Here is a 6,014-nt window from a genome sequence, read left to right on the forward strand (position 1 = left end):
GGGGTGGGTGGGCAGGGGGAGCATTTGTGACAAGAGCATTTGTAAGAGGTGCATTGTTAGAAATACCTGTACTGAATATGTTTTATTCATTTAAAGTCACTGTGCAGTTTTAAACACATCTACATGAAGCATCTCTGTGGTCCCATGTTAGCTAATGGGTGTGACATAATTAACAGCACTGCCATATCAGATAGCTATGAATAATGCTAAATTACAATGGATTCCTGTGCAGCTGCATGCTCCACACTGTGTCTAAAGGCTTGCAGCCTTAAAAATAGGTGTATTTGAGGGAGCCAAGAAATGCTTTCAAGTCTAAAGTCTTACTCCACCCGATGCAGATAAAAAGCTTCTTGGCTGCAGTCACTGGCAGTGTCACTGTGTCTCGAAATATTTTTAGTTTGTTTGACTTTGCAATGCTATTCTGGTAAGACTTTTGTGGTGTCCAGCAGCTAATAGCTATACATTTATTTTGAAATTATCCTTTCAGGTTCAGCCATGTAGCTGTTAAGACTAAAACCGTCGAACAAATGAGTCATATCAAATGTGCAATCTCATCAAATTTAGCTTCTTAAGCTTTGGCTGGTATTTTTAACAAGCGTGGCATTTCTCACCGGTAATTGCTTTTTTTTTTTTCTTTGTATAGATTATGGACTTCATAGTAAATGTATTGGTGCATCTTTAATCTTGCGAGTCACTCAGATACTACACTGAATACACTGGAAATGTGTATAAATAGAAAGGTTAAAAATCAGTGTAACTATTTAATGCCATGCACTATTTCTAGCAAAAACATTTCTGTTTACTAAGATCCACTTTTAATTAGCTGCTACTTACAACTTCCTTGGGTGCTGTTTTAAGTGTGTGAGGGGAGGAGAATGTTATACTAACAAAATAATTTGGTGATGAACTAGATTCTATTTTCCAGACATAGGCCAATTCTTAACGTTTAATAGTTATTAAAATATCCCTTTGAATCTGTACAGAGCACCAATATATATGTATGAGGTTTAATTATTACTATAGGGTTACAAAGGCTGTGGTGCTGTATTTTATTAGATAAGAATAAAGAGTGTCAGTGGAAATAAGACCTATCACATTATACAACAGCTCGTTCCCAAGACAAGCACTTGTGTCTGTCCTGATGATGGTGTTGCTGTATTTGTTTTCCAATTACATCTTGAGTGAACTCAATAGAGCACAAGGCATGATGGGAGAAATCGTCTTTCACTGCAATTACTGTTTATGGTCTGCCCAGAAATAGGTGAAGAAACATTCTTACTCACCATCCTTACTTGATTTCTGAGTACATTCCTTAGTACTTGTGCCGAAATATGAACCTGCAGCAAAAAAAAGCCACCTAGCAGAGCTCTCTCGGGTTCAGTCTTATTTCTCACTTGCATGCACAACAATTACACCAGAGAAGAGGATTGATTTCTCCAACCAATTATACTTAAACATGCTAAGCTTGTTATCGAGCTGCGTTGTTATGTAGAACACTGTGCTTATGTGGTACAGCGCTTTCCACCAATACTAATTATGAAATGAGTTCTTGCTGTCTTCACAACGCACAGATGGTGACAGTCTAGGGCTGAGTAACACACGTGGGGAGGTGGTGTGTGATAACTCTTTGTATAGCATATAGTTTGTGTAATTATGGCCGTGCATGTCTCACTGTAGTACTTGTAAAACAGAATTAGTATTTTAAGAGCTCATAAATTTGTTATATCAAACTTCACTTGTTTTTTTTCTGTGTATTTAACAACTCCAGAAATAACAATCTGTTCTGAATCAGAAAGCAAATGTTCACTTTTTCTCTTCTGGGCAGAAATACAAATACCAGTTTTATTGGAGAATACTCTCAATTGCTTCTCTAATATTATGACAGTTGGGGGGGGTTCTCAGAGTTCTGGAGTGTCTGGTATAATTATAAAACCTTCTATTCCATTCTTTAAGTTTTATTTAACCGCTTTGTAATCAGCATTGTTGGCCTGTTATGGCATGTTATACAGGGACCATTTGTATATTTGTTTATCTTGTTTATGTGTGCAGAAGGGCCTTTAGTTCATGGCAGTTTCCAGCATTCCCTAGGTACTACACTGTAGTGGTACCACCCTTGTGATACTCGGCAACCCAGCTGCTGAATAACAATATTTCTGCAGCTCTGATTTTACAGACTCTACCAATAACAGCCCATGGAAAGCCTTGCTACTGTAGATCATCAGGCCACCACATGAGGATCTGGAGCTGAGCTCCTGTTCAAACTGTACCTATGGTTCACTAGGGTCTGCTCCTCCAGAGCCTGCTGTTATCCCCTCTGTGCTCTGAGAAATATGAGGCTCCTGTAATATTCCTTGAATATCCCTGGAGTCTGGAGGGGTTACAATAGCATTTAGAGAAATAAACCCTTTCTGGATTAATCTCAATCTGCTCCACTCTTCCGGAGCAACAGTCTGTTGCTTAGTGACATTTCTTCCCACTTTGACTGTCTTCCTCCTGGGGCTCTGCTTGACAAAAGCAAGGTGTATACAGAAAGAAAAAAAACTTTTAGCATCTGCTTTGATGGGGAATCCTGCTTCACAGGACAGAGCACCTCCCTTCCAGCTGGAAAAGGATGGAGGAAACAAAGCATCCAAGTCATCAGATCCAGAGTGAGACAAGTTTCCCTCAATCCCTGCAGCCACTACTTATTTGTTGCTATCAGATGCTTTTTAGCAACATAAGCCACTGCTAGAGTAACACCAGGCTGAACACATGCAATGTTGTCTTCTCTGTCTTGTTGAATTGACCATTTGGAAAGATAAACAAAGCCATGGGGGTTGCACCTAGATTTTTGCCTCTAACTTGCAGCATGTTGATTCCTGTGGCAAGCTGAGAAGTATCTTTTAAAATATGTGCTGGAATGTGTTAAATTAGGAGGAGGACTTAAAATACAGCCCTGTGGTGTTGGTCGTTGCCACAGATGTAATTCTACATTAAGAGACTGTGCTAATAAAGGAAGTATCACTTTTCCTTACACACGACATTAACCCTGCATTGCTCAGACAAATAAAGCCATAAATTAAAGTGCAATTTTAGTTATAGCAAGAAACCTACCCTAGCCTAAGGAAGAAAAATCTGCTTGAGATGCGATCACAGTATCTGCCTTGGATGTCTGGGGCTGAAGTTACAGCCCTTAGTAATGTCCAGCCTTGTAGCAATCCCCATTGCTGTGGGCACAGCAGGGGCCTCTTGCCTTGAGGTATCAAGGGCTAGAAGACCCACAGCTCTAAAATATCCCTGTGCTTTGTCATCCTTTTCCTGCTGCAGCTGCTGTTTTAGACAATCTTTTGCAGTATCCCTATGTTGCTGGCAGGAATCCGAGTCAAGATATATATTGTGGTGATACTCCACAAGCAGGTTCCTAATCTGGTAAAAGTGACGGAGTACTTAACAGCTTTACAGACAATCATTCATGTGTTGCATTTTTTTTTTCTCTACATCCTGAGTGTGAATTAGGATAATACTTTCAATGGCAGGATGACAATTTGGCATCCTTTATGTGATGTGCATTATTGGAACAAGGGAAGGCAGATCCTGCCTGTTTAGATCAAGAGATCGCTTAAGAGGATACTTACTGTTCTTCCAAAGTCATCATGAGGCTCAATTAGTGTTTGTGAAGTAGTTTGAGATTTTTTAGGTGAGTAGTATGCTATGTACCTACTATTTACCTACTATTACCATTTATATGGTTATAGAGAGGAGGGCTGATCTGGTTGAAGCAGAAGCTGTAGAATCAGATGTGGCTCCATGTCACAAGTCTAAGATACTTTTTTTTTTTTTTTTGTGACAAGTCATTTAATCTCAGTGTCTCAGTTCTCCAGCTATGAAATGGGAATAATAATGGTGCCTTGTTCCCAGCTTTTGCTTGTCTTATTATTGATGACTGCATTCTCTTTGGGGGTTAGACTTTCCCTTGCTTAAAGGTTTAACACAAAGAGATCCTAATCTCAGCTACTTTAATACAAATAACAGCTTCAAAAAATAGCGCTTTTACTACCTGGGCATCAGCACGACTTGTGGCATCAATATCACGCTGACAAGCTCCTTACCTCTCAGGATTTGCTTTGCCCATCTCTGCTCCTAATCCTAATGCATTCAGTCCTGCTGGTGTGGAAAAATATCTTCATGGTTAATACTCCTCCCTCATGAAAGGAACATTACTCTGGTTTTCTGCCTATCTCTGCTTGTCAGGATGAGCTGCTGGCATTGTATCCTGCATACATCATTGCTTAGTTGTTATACTCAAGGAAACCTTTAGTTAGTCCTGGCATGTATTTTTCCAATGTGTGTCCATTTTTAGAGGTTTGCTTCTTTTGAGAAGTGCAACTGCCTCTTCTCGCTTTTAAGCATTTGCAGCAACACCTTTCATTAATGGGGCACAATACTACCAGCTCCTCCTCCTCCTCCTGTTTCACTAGTCATCTTTAATAGGTTTATACAGGCCTTTCCTCTAACAGAATGAAAATAGCAAAAGTATTCACCATTGAGCTTATCTGTTTTTTCAGGGCAGAGTTCCTGAAGCTCTCAGCAGAGAAGACTGCAAGGTCTTCTTCCTGGAGGTTCTTGAGGATCATATGCCCCATAATCAGCACTACAAATGCCACTGCCATCTCTGGGTGACTGGGCACCAGGGGCGGAGCCAGCCCTTTGAGTAGTTCCCATGGTTGCAAACCTGCTCTCATTTCTGGACTAGTGACCTGCAGGATTTCAGAAAGGTCTATTTGGTCTACAGCATCCTCTGTGGGCAATGTGTATCCTGCCCTAATACAGTAACACAGACTGTAGTAATCATGTCTGGTAACAGGACTGTTTCTCTGCTATAATCCTTGTTAGCAAGAAAATGAAACACGTATTTATTCAGGAGTGGATTTGGCTAGCAAGGCTAATGCACTAAATGACAGTGAAGTCTACATACCAGAACATGTATTATAGAGTCTTAAAAGATCTGAAATAATAGAAATGAAAGCTACCATTAAAGAAAATTTAGGGCCAGGTTAAACGCTTTTATGATGGTTAGAAGTATCATAAATTAAAGTATTTCATAGTGTTTATTACAGTTTCAGCCAAAGGAAATAATAAATGCAATGACTGGCTGATTAAAAAATATCCTATTATTGGCTAAATTATTAGTGGGCAGTGACCCTAATTAACAGGGTAATAAACCTGAAGATTTGCTTATGATGCAGCTGTTGAGACACCATATGCTCCAGGTAGAGTTTGCCCTGAAAATGTGAAGCCCAAGGTTCCTGGAAGAAACAAACCAAACAAAAAATTGGTTGATGAGAGTCCCTGGGTTACCGGAACCGACACTGCATTGTAGGCTGCAGACCATAATTGTCCTGTAAATTTATGGCTTGGGTAATAAGAAAAGGCTACAACATAGTTCTCGTGTAATGCACCAAGCAAATGTGGAGGTCAGATAACAAAAGTTCATATCCAAGCATAGGTTCACTTGCTGTTCTAGAAATAAGACTGAGTTCTATTTTTCTTTTTTCTATCTTGCAATTAAGCAGATGAGTAAACATGAAGTCTTAACTGTTGCCTTGATAAAATACCTAATACAAGGCATTTTTGAAGGGGAGGGAAAGAAACAACTGTAATAAAACAATTCAGTGGATCTGATCTGCTTTGCACCCAGTATCCCCTTTTTGGGATATCTCCCTTGCAATCTCCCTTTTTCCTGTCATTTATTTGCCTCAGTCATTCTTTTTAGTTCATAATCTGATGTAGGTGATCATTGCATGGTTTGTGCAATGCCTAGAACGACTGGACTCTGTCCTAATTAATGCCTTCTTCAGGTTTTTTTCAGCAGATCATCCTGAAAAACCCAGAGGAATCTTAAGTTTCCCTGCTTCTCTGATAAGCTATAAACAAATATTCTGGGAATTTTAGAAGAGCCCAAAAGTGGTCTCTGAATTTGTTGATGCATTTTTTCTTTAGAAATAATGGCAAACTTTAAAATGAATTTATATGTG

This window comes from Haliaeetus leucocephalus, unplaced genomic scaffold, assembly GCF_000737465.1.
Source record: "Haliaeetus leucocephalus isolate CR32 unplaced genomic scaffold, Haliaeetus_leucocephalus-4.0 Scaffold339, whole genome shotgun sequence".
Taxonomy (NCBI): domain Eukaryota; kingdom Metazoa; phylum Chordata; class Aves; order Accipitriformes; family Accipitridae; genus Haliaeetus; species Haliaeetus leucocephalus.